The 12,943-nt window shown below is 46.9% G+C and overlaps 2 long non-coding RNA genes across 3 annotated transcripts; one reads left to right on the top strand and one right to left on the bottom strand.

The window, feature by feature from the left end:
* Positions 1 to 937: 937 nt before the first annotated feature.
* Positions 938 to 7,936, bottom strand: LOC135828550 (uncharacterized). 2 transcript variants are annotated; one of them, XR_010555703.1, is made up of 4 exons: positions 7,684 to 7,936; positions 3,510 to 3,551; positions 1,925 to 2,053; positions 938 to 1,332 (listed from the first exon to the last, which is right to left on the bottom strand). It is a non-coding gene; the product is annotated as an uncharacterized LOC135828550 (long non-coding RNA). The 2 variants fall into 2 exon arrangements; XR_010555704.1 differs by lacking the exon at positions 3,510 to 3,551 and having other exon boundaries at positions 7,684 to 7,718.
* A 2,565-nt stretch (positions 7,937 to 10,501) lies between these two features.
* On the top strand, positions 10,502 to 12,943 carry LOC135828251 (uncharacterized). Its single transcript, XR_010555607.1, has 2 exons — positions 10,502 to 10,750; positions 11,869 to 12,943. It is a non-coding gene; the product is annotated as an uncharacterized LOC135828251 (long non-coding RNA).

Genomic DNA, 12,943 nt, shown 5'->3' with positions numbered 1-12,943 from the left:
TACAATTATTTTCAGATCCCGATACAGGTAGATGTTTGTGCTGGGCCGCAAGTTACCGACAAAAATACATCCATAATATGCCCAACTTCAAAAATTTCAACCGAACTGTCCCGAACGAATCGCAGCTTTCTCGGACCAAAACCAGTCGACTCAGCGTCAGAAAGCGGACTACAACATACATGTACATCTATGAGCCCGGTGAATCACGGTCATCCGTGCTTTTATAACTTCGGAACGAAATGGGGCTTTTAGTGACTTTTTGCATACAAATCCCCATCTACAACACTGTAGTAGGGCGCAGTTTTGGTGGAAGTGCGCGAGTTTGATTTCGGGACCGGCGGATTATGCCGGCAGAAAAATTGGCAGAATTCGGTACTTTTTCTGGTAAGTCTCATGCATGTTTGGTATGTGGATGAAGAAATGGAGCAGAATTCGAGGAATTGTCCGCCATAAGGTTTGTATGGTTCTGCCAATTTCACTGCTTTTCGAGCAGAATCTGCCACCTTTTCGAGCAGAATCCGCCGGTCCCTAGAAACTTTGATTGGGAATAAAGGACTGAACGGACCAAGATCATTCAACTCAGTACCCCCGAAGACTACGACCGGTGAAAATTTGATTTAGGCTTAACTTCCCCTTCAATGCACTTGCAGGCCCGGCCCGCATAAGGAGGGGGAAGAGGGGCTGTTGGAGTGCGCATCCAAGATGTGCTAGAGCTGTTAGCCAGTTAGTTGTAGAACGTCAGTACAGTCGGTCAGTGTCGTGCAATGTTATCGCATGAGCTGATTTTTTTAGTAACTGGTGGTGTTAGTGGACATTGCAGTGTAACTTGTAGTTTCATTTATTAACCGATCCTAACCACTGTGCCCAATTCATTCCTGATGGGTATTTTATGACCGAAACGTTGATTTTTTCCCTGAAAAGAATTAGTGAAAAGCGGTGATTGAGTGTGAGCCAGTGTTGCTCACAAGCCAATTATCATTTTTACCATCTCATTGTCGACTTAAAATAAAGAGAATACGATTTAGAATCTGTTATGCATGCTTCACAGGCATAGTGCAAACAAATTTCAATGTGCATTATTATGGTCGAATGCAGCATGTGATAATAATGGCTGGTGCCTTGCGAACACCTTACAGAGTTATATACAGAAGCCAGTGCCGGGGTGGACTACAGCATTGTCACGCTAGTCTAGAGCACAGTACAGAAGTCAATAGTGATCTGCTTGCAGCCCGGTCCATTGGCCTTGGCTGGCCTTGCTGGGTGATCAGGGCGACAGTTACCAAGGTTACGCAGGCTTGTTGCATGCAGCACTTGCAGTGAGATTTGAGCAGGCTGCACAGCAAGCAAAACAGAATAAAAGCATCTTTAGTTTTTTCCATGCCTATCACGGTATTTCCCCGGTTGTAAGGCCCCTGTTCGAATTTGAATGAGTGTAGCCTTGCCAACAGCCGGCGAGTTTACGGTTGTACATTGACATTGTACTGTTGAGATACCGAATTCAAATAAATCAATACCAATATTTAATATCAATACCAGGGAAAATCCCGGCTGTTCAGTCACGCATCACGGCCCTGAGCGCCAATTGAGCGTGACGAACGTTACGCGCGTCGTAACTCACTCACCGTTCGTCCTATCGCTTCGTAAGGTGTTCGAGACGACAGCTGAGAGTTTTCTCTTCTTTGTTCTCTCCAAACAACTGAGAACTGACCAAGTTACGATAGTTTGATCATAAATGAAAAGTATAGTATTTATCGATCACTGGTGATCGGTAAAAGTGTGTTCCGTCGGTAAAGGGTGAACATGTTCATTCATCTTGGGCACCCTGTAAGAAGACCTTAGGGTCTGTTGGGAATGTCCAAGTAAAAAATAATAAAAATAATACAATACTTGTACATACACAATACAGATGTCCGTTTGCACATACCCGGTAGGTCCTGGCAATACTCCGCTAGTGGCCTTTAGTCGTTCGATGCTGCAGCTGCTGCGGCTTCGTGCTTTTGATCGACTACGTCCATAGCGATACCAACGTTGATCAAGGCGTCCGGGTCACCATCTGCATGCAAGTCAGCACAGCAGAGAGACACATGTACCCAAGCACCCAAGCACATGCATACACACACACACACACACACACACACACACACACACACACACACACACACACACACACACACACACACACACACACACACACACACACACACACACATACACACACATACACACACACTCACACACGTACACACACACACACACACGTACACACACACACACGTACACACACACACACGTACACACACGTACACACACACACACACACACACACAATGAACATCACTATGGATGGCAGTACATCAGCAGGAAGGGTTGTGGAGAAACGATGTTCCTGGCACAGGGCTGATATAAAAAAAAAAAGAAGAAGAAAAGTTCCCACTTTCCCATTACCACCGGCTATACAATTACAGTAAAACCTGGGCTAAGTGACCTCTGGGTTTAACGACCACCTGCTCTTAACGATCGTTTTTCTGTGCACCGACAGTTCTACACAGACACTGTGGGACCTGGTTCTAAAGCCCACCCGGCTTTAACGACGGCTTTTGCTTGCACCGTGGGGTGGGGGGGGGGGGGGGAGGTGGTCGCTTACACCAGGTTGTACTATATGTGGAAGAAGACAAGCAGCTTAAGGACATTTGGCTTGTGTCAGGCCACCACCAGTTCCTTGACCATCCCTGCTATACCAAGGTGGCAGATGTAGTGCCTAGCGGCGAGGGTGAGCAGCGGCGGATCCAGCGATCTCTACAGGGGGGTTCCAGTATAGTCAAAACTGAATAGCTGATACATGTACATGGACAAGCATATGGTTGCCAGTAGCACATTACGAAATTTAGGGGGTTCCGCGGAACCCCTGGAACCCCTCCTGGATCCGCCCCTGGTGAGGTGGTAAGTCTGACAAAACCTTGTTAGCAGCATCCATGTTACCCTCACTCCCAGTACCCAGTTGACCGACAGCAGTTGAATAAGATGATGCAGGTAAGTTATGCCTCAATCTTCTAGCCCACTGGCTAGAGTCAGTTCTCAGTCATCTAGTCTTTCACAAACAGAACAGTACATTTAAGAGTAGAGTCCACACGCTCTCCTCCATTACTAACACTGCAATAGTTCATCTCATTCTATAATATTGCAACACTTCGGCAAATTGCCCTCATCAGGTTCACAATGAGATTCAAACTCTCAAACAAGCATTGATAAAGGCCAACTCCCCTGTCAGTAAGGAGTACAGTGCATATATATGTAGATCTCAGTCTATTTACGCTTCAACTCCATGCGTGTATGGTGTTCTGTGAATGCCTGTGATGCTAAGGCACTCGTCAGCTGGGCACTTCGCACCCTATCAAGTCCACACTCCTATATCTATAGACTCTTCGCCGTCCTCTGTATTGTGTTTCTTACGATTTGCTGGGTTGAGGGATTGTGGAAATAGAACAAAAGAATCAAACCGCAACACTTACTGGGCTCACCATCAAATACGTTTTGGTCTCCTTCTTGCTGCCCTGCAGTTGGCAAACACATACAGCAGCGCAGAATCAAGTTCATGATGAGGCGTGGAAAACCTTCGGCAGCCAATGTGCCTTGTGTGTGTGGTGGTGGTGGTGGTGGTGGTGTGTGTGTGGTGGTGGTGGTGGTGGTGGTGGTGGTGTGTGTGTGTGTGGTGGTGGTAGTGGTGGGGGGGGGGGGGGGGGGGGAGGGGTTCAAGGTTCAACTCGAGTTCAACTCGAGTGACAGAACTGCACCCAAAAAAGGTCAAACAGGCTAGTAAGTTGTACCCTGCAGGCACGGTGACCAGGTGACTGGTGTACGCAGGAGCACGTGACCGCTTGTTCAAGCATGTTCGATTTGGAATAAAGGAGGAACGCTGCATCGCAGCCTTTTCGGACCAAAACCAGTCGACTCAGCGTCCAAAAGACTACAACATATGGGCCAATGGCGGTCATCCGTGCTTTTATAAGAACGAAATAGCGCTTTTAGTGACATTTTGCATACAAATACCCATCTAGTAGGGCGCAGTCACCCAGTTTCGGTGGAAGTGCGTGAGTTCGATTGGGAATAAAGGAGGAAGGGAGCGTCTCAGCTTCCTCGGACCAAGACCATTCGACTCAGCACCCCGAAGACTACAACTGGTGAAAATTTGATTTTAGGGTATACTTCCCCTTCTTTTGTGTACATTATTATGACGAATGCAACTCTGCTAACTATTGCAACTCGGAGTCGCAATAAAATTCTGTTCCACCTCACTTGCCAGGAAGCTCTGCCCTTCCGGGCATTGAGCACTTTGTGCGCAGAGAGGACTTTGAAAAGTCACTTTAAAAGCCTACTTTGCTTGTATAAGGTGCATTCATGCACAGTTATGATCAGAAGAGACCCAGGCTCGATCCGGTTGGTCAGACCATCACCATGCCAACCCATCGACCACCAACTCATGTTTACCGCTGATGTAGCAAATCAATAATAATTATATCTACGTACTACTGCCACTTAATATAATTATCATTCTGGTGTTGCGTGTGTGGATCCGTCGACTCTCACACATAATTACAGGGGCTACAACTCATCGGTTTCAACTGTACTTCTATTATCAAGACTAGCAATAAAGGTCAGACCTCCGGCAGACGAAGAAGAGGAAGGAAGAAGGGTAAAGACTAGCAGGGCACGACTAGAAGAAAGCTAACCCAAGAAGTTCTGGAAGACTCATTCAACAAGGCAGAGTTGGGGGTATATCTAATCTTACAACGTCAAAGGAGAGAAAAGGGGTGCATGCAGTAAGTGAGAGCAGGGTGAGCGGGAAAAGGGGTGCATGCAGCAAGCGAGGCAAAAGGTCAGCAAGGGCGTAAGCTGGAACAGGGTGAGCGGGAATATAGAGGTCAGTAGTGCAGTAAGCGAGGCAAAAGGTCAGCAGGGAGTGCATGAATGGGTGTGAGTACAGGGAAGTGCAGTTGTGTAGATATATACATGAATTGAATACGAAAAAGGACGACTGACGACACATTATCCAGACATTACAACGGGAACAGGCAGGTTGGTAGAACGACATTTATTAGAGACGGGATGACTAAGACCAGGACGAACGAAACAACTACATGGTGATTATTGAAGAGTGAGAAAGAGAGAGAGATCAAGTCTGAGCGGCAAGATAAAGGGCCTGGGTAGCTATAGCAATTATGGGCGCGCAAGTAGCTACCCAGGCCAACGGAACAAAATGAGACAAAAGGTGAGTACGCGAGTTCATGCAGGCCAGCTAGAAAGGGTACGGGAGGAGGTACCTAACACATGTGTATGGGCGGGAGCACATACGGAAATGTGTACGGGGCTAAAAGGGCTCAGACTAGTGCTGACCCGAATTTGCCAGCTGAATCTCGATATTTTGCGGCATAATTTTGCCCGTGCATCGTCGAAATTTTGCTTTCATTTTGCTAGGCCACTCGATATTTTGCTCCCTTTTTGCTCCAAAATTTGTGTCACGTGTGAGAAAACTGACCGAAAGTGGGTTACGTGTTGGCAAAAATGAGAAAAAGTGAGTCACGTGTTGGTAAAATTGTGCCGAAATGAGTCATGTGCACCGTATATGTGTAAAATCTCCCAATTCCCAGCCAACACACCGATATTTTGCTCCATTTTGCCAGCAAATTCCCTTTCAAAATTCTTCGATATTTTGCTAGAAGAATTGCTAGCAAATTCGGGTCAGCACTAGCTCAGACACTAACTGAACACTGAGAAGGTTACGCATACCGGCCACTATTACACCATGCACAGCGTGTGAAAGGTCATGGCACGGCCGGGACTAATAAAAAAAAACTGACCGCGGCGGTACCAACACTGCCCTCATGGACTGTTTGTTGCCCTGCTCCGCGACTAGTGCACTGTTTGCACTTGCAATGCTTGGGCTGGTCAGTGCTGGACAACATACGCTCTAAAAAGCGGACTTTTTTTGAAAGAATTCTATTGCCAATGCACACACACACACAGCACGAACTGAAATCAGGAATTGTGGACTTCAGAAAACAGTGAGCGTGTGAGAGTTTGGTGGGAACAGAGCATGCGCCTTCTGTGTTAGGGGCCGGTCGCATTGAGGGTACAATCCTCAGGATAGAGAGGTTTTGCAGAGCGAACGTTCGCGCGAATTTTTGTTTGACGTCACGAAAAGCAAAACTTCGTGCAAACGTTCGCAGTTTTGAACGCGAAAGTTGCAGGAAACGCGAAACAAACTTTCGCAGTAATTTTCGCTCTTTGTGGACCGCTGGTCAGCCTGGTGCACGGTGAGCCACCCTCAATCTTCATGTTTGTGCTCGATCTCTACTCTTGGCTTGGTCCGCGGGTGCTAGCTTTCCTATACTTGTGGCAGCCCGTGTTGCTTCATCTCCAGAACCATCTCCGATCTCCTGCTTGCTCGTCTTCTCACTGCTCAGAGTCGGTTTCATCAATGATGCCTTTTTGAATCTCAGGTGTTGATGCGCAAGATTACGGCACAAGCCAACCCGGCCCGTTTGTCTGTGGGTCTCCGGCCATGGACAACGTAGTCAAAGAGCTCTCATCTCAGGCCGTGACTCAGGGTACCTGGTGCACATGCCGCCACTCGCAACAAACAAATCGGGTGAAGACCACTTCCCAAACTTGGACAAGTGAGTGCACACAAAAATGTCTTGGAGCGAGAAACATGCAAACGTTCGCAGTAATTTTCGCTCTTTGTGGACTGTTATCGCACGGTGAGCCACCCTCAATCTTCATGTTTGTGCTTGATCTCTACTCTTGGCTTGGTCCGCGGGTGCTAGCTTTCCTATACTTGTGGCAGCCTGTGTTTCTTCATCTCCGGAACCATCTCCGATCTCCTGCCTGCTCGTCTTCTCACTGCTCAGAGTCGGTTACATCAACGATGCCTTTTTGAATTTCAGGTGTTGATGCGCCAGATTACGGCACAAGCCAGCTCGTTTGTCTGAGGGTCTCCGGCCATGGACAAGGTAGTCAAAGAGCTCTTGTCTCAGGCCGTGACTCAGGGTGCCGCCATTCGCAACAACAAAATAATCGGATGAAGACCACTTCTCAAACAAGCGAGGGCACGCGAAAATTTCTTGGAGTGAAAAACATGCAAAACACAAACTTCGCACAAACGTTCGCAATAGTTTTCGCAACCCGGAACGCGAAAATCTTTGCGAACGTTCGCTCCGCAAAACCTCTCTATCATAAACCGGGAATATTTTTTTTCTGCTTTTCATCACGGCCACACTGCATACGCACAATGAAAAAATCTCACTCACGCGAGCAATTTTGTTGTCACCATTCGCTTCTGGCAGTCTTTCAGCCCCGCTCCTGGGCCAGAGCTGCATCAGCACAGCCTCTAGAGTGTCGCTCCACTTTAGTCTTTATAACGCAATAAAAACAAGGAAACTCAAAGAAATCCAGTGGAAGCTGCGGATGATAATAATCTTCGGCGGAAAAGCGAGGCCTCGAGCTGATTTTCATCGAGTGGATTAAATCTCTCAAATCTCCCGCTCAGCGGCAACTTACTATCCATGGTTACCACGAATTTTTTTTCAAATTTTCCCTCAGTGTGACCGGCCCCTTAACATATTTTTGCGGGCAAAAAATAATTTTTACGGATAAATTAAAATCGGACATCCATCTCTTACTTACTCTTGATTCCATCTGCTTGATCTCTTCTATGTTTCTGTGAAGGGCCTAGGGGAGGACACACCAACAACCCACTCTTGTCCGGCTAACCGACAACTAACCCTGAAGGGCTGTCATCCTTGTTATTTTATCTTGGTGTGTAAAGTTGTACAATATGTGAGTACTAGAAAAGGTACCGGTAGTACGGGAAGTAGTACGCAGCATGCTATTCTAATGTCATATATGGACAGGTGTAAATATGAGGATGTGAAGGTTATAGTTACTGTATACAGAGGGTGTGCGCCTTAACCTGCAATAGTGCTCAAATGCCCGGAATGGGCAGAGCGTAGTACGCAAGAGGTACACAAAAGGAAGTATATAGGGCTGTTTTTGTTGTAACTCAGAGTTTCATGGCAAAAACCAATCATCAGACAACATAAGGAGATTAGAAAAAACGCAGGTATATGAAGGCAAGCAGAGGAGATAGAATAATTCAGTGCAGACAATATGATAATCATTCAACACCTCCCAGAGGCAGTACGCTCTGACGTGCCAGAATCAACATCTCAGGTGCTGGGTGAAACATGAACACGCACACTCATCCACACACACACACACACACACACACACACACACACACACACACACACACACACACACACACACACACACACACACACACACACACACACACACACACTAATCCACACACAACCTCTCGTTCTCACACACTCCACACTCCCGCATTATCACACCTAAACACATGCGCACGCACACACACACACACACGCACCAAACACACACACGCACCAAAACACACACATGCACCACACACACACATACACACAGCCTCTCGTTCTCACACACTCCACGCTCCCGCATTATCGCACCTAAACACACACACACACGCACACACACATACACACACACACACACACACACACACACACACACCAAAACACACACGCACCACACACGCATGCACCACATACACATACCTACACACAGCCTCTCGTTCTCACACTCTCCACACTCCCGCATTATCGCACCTAAACACACACACACACGCGCGCGCGCCAAACACACACGCACCACACACACATACACAGACACACACACATACACACATACACACACACGCCAAACCCATAGCACGTCATACACGTTATGTCACTTCATAACCCAGCAAAAACTTGCGCTGGTGGCGGCACTTTGATACTAACTCGCTCCTTTTGTTAAGTGAGATGGCATTTGGAGTGGTGAGGATGTGAAACTTCTCGGTGAGGCACAGGCTGCATCGTTTGCTGATGTTGCTGTAGGATGGGGCGCGATCTTTTATTTTCCAGCTGATGTCAAAGTTGCGCTGGGCGTTCTGAAGGTCCCAAATATGCTTTGAGAGCTCCGTCGATGTAGAGTATTTCTCATGCCGGAATGTTGTGGAGTGGTTGTTGTAGCGCGATTTAAAGGTGTTGGCCGTCAGTCCGGTGTATGTCTTGGTCTGGGGAGATGACACATGTGCCTGGTATATGACGTCAGTCGACTGGCATTCCCCCTTGAGCGGGCAGGATGGCTTGACCCGGCAGTTACAAGGCTCAACGGGCGGCCTTGGCTGGAGCTTCGCAGCGTTGTGACCTTTGATGATGGAGGCTACGTTTCTCATGCAGCTGTAGCTGATTTTTATCTTATTTTTGTTGAAGATCTTATTCAGTGCCGAACCCTTTGGAAAATGCTTTTTGATGAGGCCCAGGAACCTTGCACCAACGTTGGTTCTGACCGTTGTGCTATAGGGCGGGTTAAACCAAATCACATCTCTGCTACGCCGCTTCCTTCTTTTCCTTTGTTCCGGTTCGTCACTGTATGCCATGGTTCTTGGATGTCCGCTTGCTGCCAGGGCGTCCTCATATACGGGCTTGGCATCATTAAAGACGTCTTCATTACAAGATATCCGCTGAAGACGCTTGTTAACGCCAATCGGGATCTGCTTCAATACTTGTGGCGGGTGGCAGGAGCTGACATCAACATATACTGGAGTGCTATTTGGTTTTCTGTACGGCTGAAAGGTACCGGTGTTGAGGTTCATTGATATGTCGAGGTAATCGACGACCTTTCTGTTAGCGTCTATTGTAATCTTCAGGCCGTGTGTTTGGAACACCTGGATTATCTCCTTACGCAAGCGGTCAGCTCCATGGCCGGTGGCATCCTTGACTATGGCCAGACCATCGTCTCGGTACAACCCGACACATTCCTCGCCTAGAAGTGGGCGGAGCTTGCTGAGCATGAAGGCTCCTACAAGCTCACAGGCCTCAGCTCCATCGTATGAGCCCATAGTTACGTCGAAAGATCCATCCTTCTCCTTCTTTACCCACGCTTGTCCTTTGTGGAATAACAGCGATTTACGGCAGTGCAATATGATGTCTGTTTCTTTTTCGGATATTGTGGCAAACGTCTTCGCGTAGTCGAGAGCTTGCAGCAGGAGGTCTTCCGTAATAGACGGGTAGAAGTCCACAATGTCAAACACGATGAATGTGAATCTTGATTTGTTTTCGATCGCCTTGAACCAATTGATCACTTCTGAGGTGTTCTTCCACAAATTCTTGCAGACATCGTTGCGCATGGGGCCGATGATACCGTCGATTATGTCCTTGCTGACCACGCCCACCTCTGACTTCGCTGGGTTTATCAGCCTGCATGGCAGGCTCTCTGCAAAGCCATCTTTATGGTCCTTTAAAGTTACAAACGCATGTCCATGCGCCAAGGGCCAAAAATCACCCGAATCTTTATGCAAAATGAAGATGACGACGCCGCTTTTTTCGACTTTTTCTGTGACCAATTTTGAGCAGAATCACCATTTTGATCGTCTTCGATTTGGCATGGAAGACTTTCATGAATGCTGTTGTAACTTGGCCTGCTGAGGGCTAGGATAGTCCCTAAACAAAATCTGGAAGCCGGAACGCCAGAGATTTTTCCGTCATGTTGCAGGAGAGCCACTTTTCTCAATTTTGCGTCCTCCAGAATTTATGATTTTTGGATGCCAAAATACTTGATGGCGTGAGAACCAAAAATGAACTACCGGACACCACCCAGACCTCAGGTATGTATAGTCCATTGTTCTAGGCTGCTCATAAAGCAAAAATTGTAGTGATAGTAACTTGCCCAAAAATTTGGCGAATTTTTCCTAATACCCTAGTTGCCAATGCACGAGAACCACGAAAACTAGTATGGCTGATGGATTTCTGATTTTCTTCTCGTAAACTTGAGAACAATTATCTACGATGTTACAAATATTAATAGGTGTTTTGAATGTGAACAGATACACTTCAAAAGGCTGATCGCGTTCTCAGATCAGGTGCAAACGAGGGTCAAAATTGTAGTTCAGAGCGATGTCCATTGAGGCACTTCACCCGATTTCGCAGTTCATGCATGGTAGTCATGGGAATGTGTGTAGAATTAAATAAGTATGTATGCACTCTTATTTACTCCATAGACAAACACATATTCTGGAGTCTCATGGTGTTTGGCAGGCGCAATTATTACCTTCATCGTTTCTCGGTGAATTAACTCGCTCCACCATTCCACACTGCACTCTTAGCCGGCCCACGCCGCTTGCACATCACCAACACAACGGGGACATTCCTGCCCCGTAAGCCAAGAAAAAAAAGGACAGCATAACAGTGAACAGACCCTGACCAGAGGACCATATCGTAATGGCCCATGCGCATACACACGCTTTTGCCGTATTTGTAACTTTTGCAGGTCGATTGGTCTCACATAGAGGTGCGCGCATGTGCTTGTAGTTGTGTTACCAGTATGAAATGTGGAAGCTGTGCATTAAACCCTGTAAAAATGGCATAATTATGGTGGTATCAGCGTGTCGTGGCCCGTGGGATTGGGTTGACCTATGAAGTACAAGTAGGGCTGAAACGATTATACCGATTACTCGGTCATTGATCAATAATTCCTCACAATCAACTTCATAATCGTTACATTGTAGATTACTCGTTAGGGATGTTAAGTTCAAAACGTACTGGAAACCCCGTTTTGTGAAGTAATAGTTTGAATTAGTTCCCACCGAGAGTATGCAGTTGCCAGGGGTATGGCTTATGTTCCGAGGTTCAATTGCATTCAGAATACATTGTAGTAGTTTACATGTATACTAATCACGATGCTTATGACTTGGTGTGGCTTTTCATTTTGTTTTTGTCCATGCAGGAGTCAGGATTATGCCGTCTACTGAATATTGTCGCATGCGTTCATAGAGCAAGCTAGCTGCTCTCCATCTTGATTATGGACCTCAAGTGTGGGCCCAACTGGTCAGAGAAATGAAGGAACAATCGTCATGGTGTACTCTCAGGCCAAGGATATGCCTTGTGAAATGGGCCATATGCAGTGACTAGAGGGATTGTCTCGTTCTTTTTCAAGCTGTTCGGTCACAGGCAATACTGTCACATCCCATGCACGGCTGAACTGGTTAAGAGTACGTGCACACCCGTGGTGTCCTTTGCCGAGGAACGTGGTCGAGCGTTTCGAACACAGCACGCTGACCATTTACAGCTCGTTTGTAGTGGATTGTGTAAGTTTGGTCTGGTGGGATTCGTAGCCGTGTTTGAACAAGCCACTGGAGACAGATTTTCAGTGCCTCTGTCTTGGTTGAGGTTTTTCCAATCATATTCTGTGCACATATGGGTATCCAAGTGCCTATCGAGTATCATGGTCATGGTCACTGCATACAGATCCAGGTTGCTCTCGACAACAGTCTTCTGTTTGATGGCCAGGCCTGGTGATGTTGTCTTAATTTGGTCACTCTATCTTATGCCGACATTCAGTGTGTAAATGCTGGTGCTGGCTAGACTGTGAAGTATGGGGAATGACACAAGTGCTTTTCTCAAGATGCTCGTGTAGAATTCATTCCCTTTGACCGAAAGCTTGTGTTCCCGGATCCTGTTTGTAGCTGTACACAATTTCTCCGTTCTTCCAAGTTGTGGTTAGCTTTCGCCTCTGACTATCCCTAACCATCATCTCATTGGTGCGTCTGTCCATGACGTGGCTGGCTGGCATCGGAGTTGGGCACCGCCCTGTCATCCACTGGCATAGTGTTGAACCTAACTGACTTGTATGTCACATACTAGCTGGAAGTTGTTTAAAGGGTTCGGTTTCAGTCTTTTTTTTTATAGTAGCTTTACCATTCCTATTACTTAGCTATTTCCTTTTCTCGGCCTTAGGACACTTTCTTTACCATACACTGTGTTTCTTTGGCCGTAAAAGAGGCAGTCTGCACTTGTATTGA

Source organism: Sycon ciliatum, chromosome 12 (genome assembly GCF_964019385.1).
Source record: "Sycon ciliatum chromosome 12, ocSycCili1.1, whole genome shotgun sequence".
Classification (NCBI taxonomy): Eukaryota; Metazoa; Porifera; class Calcarea; order Leucosolenida; family Sycettidae; genus Sycon; species Sycon ciliatum.
Note: the sequence above shows the minus strand (reverse complement) of the source record. Positions and strands in the feature narration are given on the sequence as shown.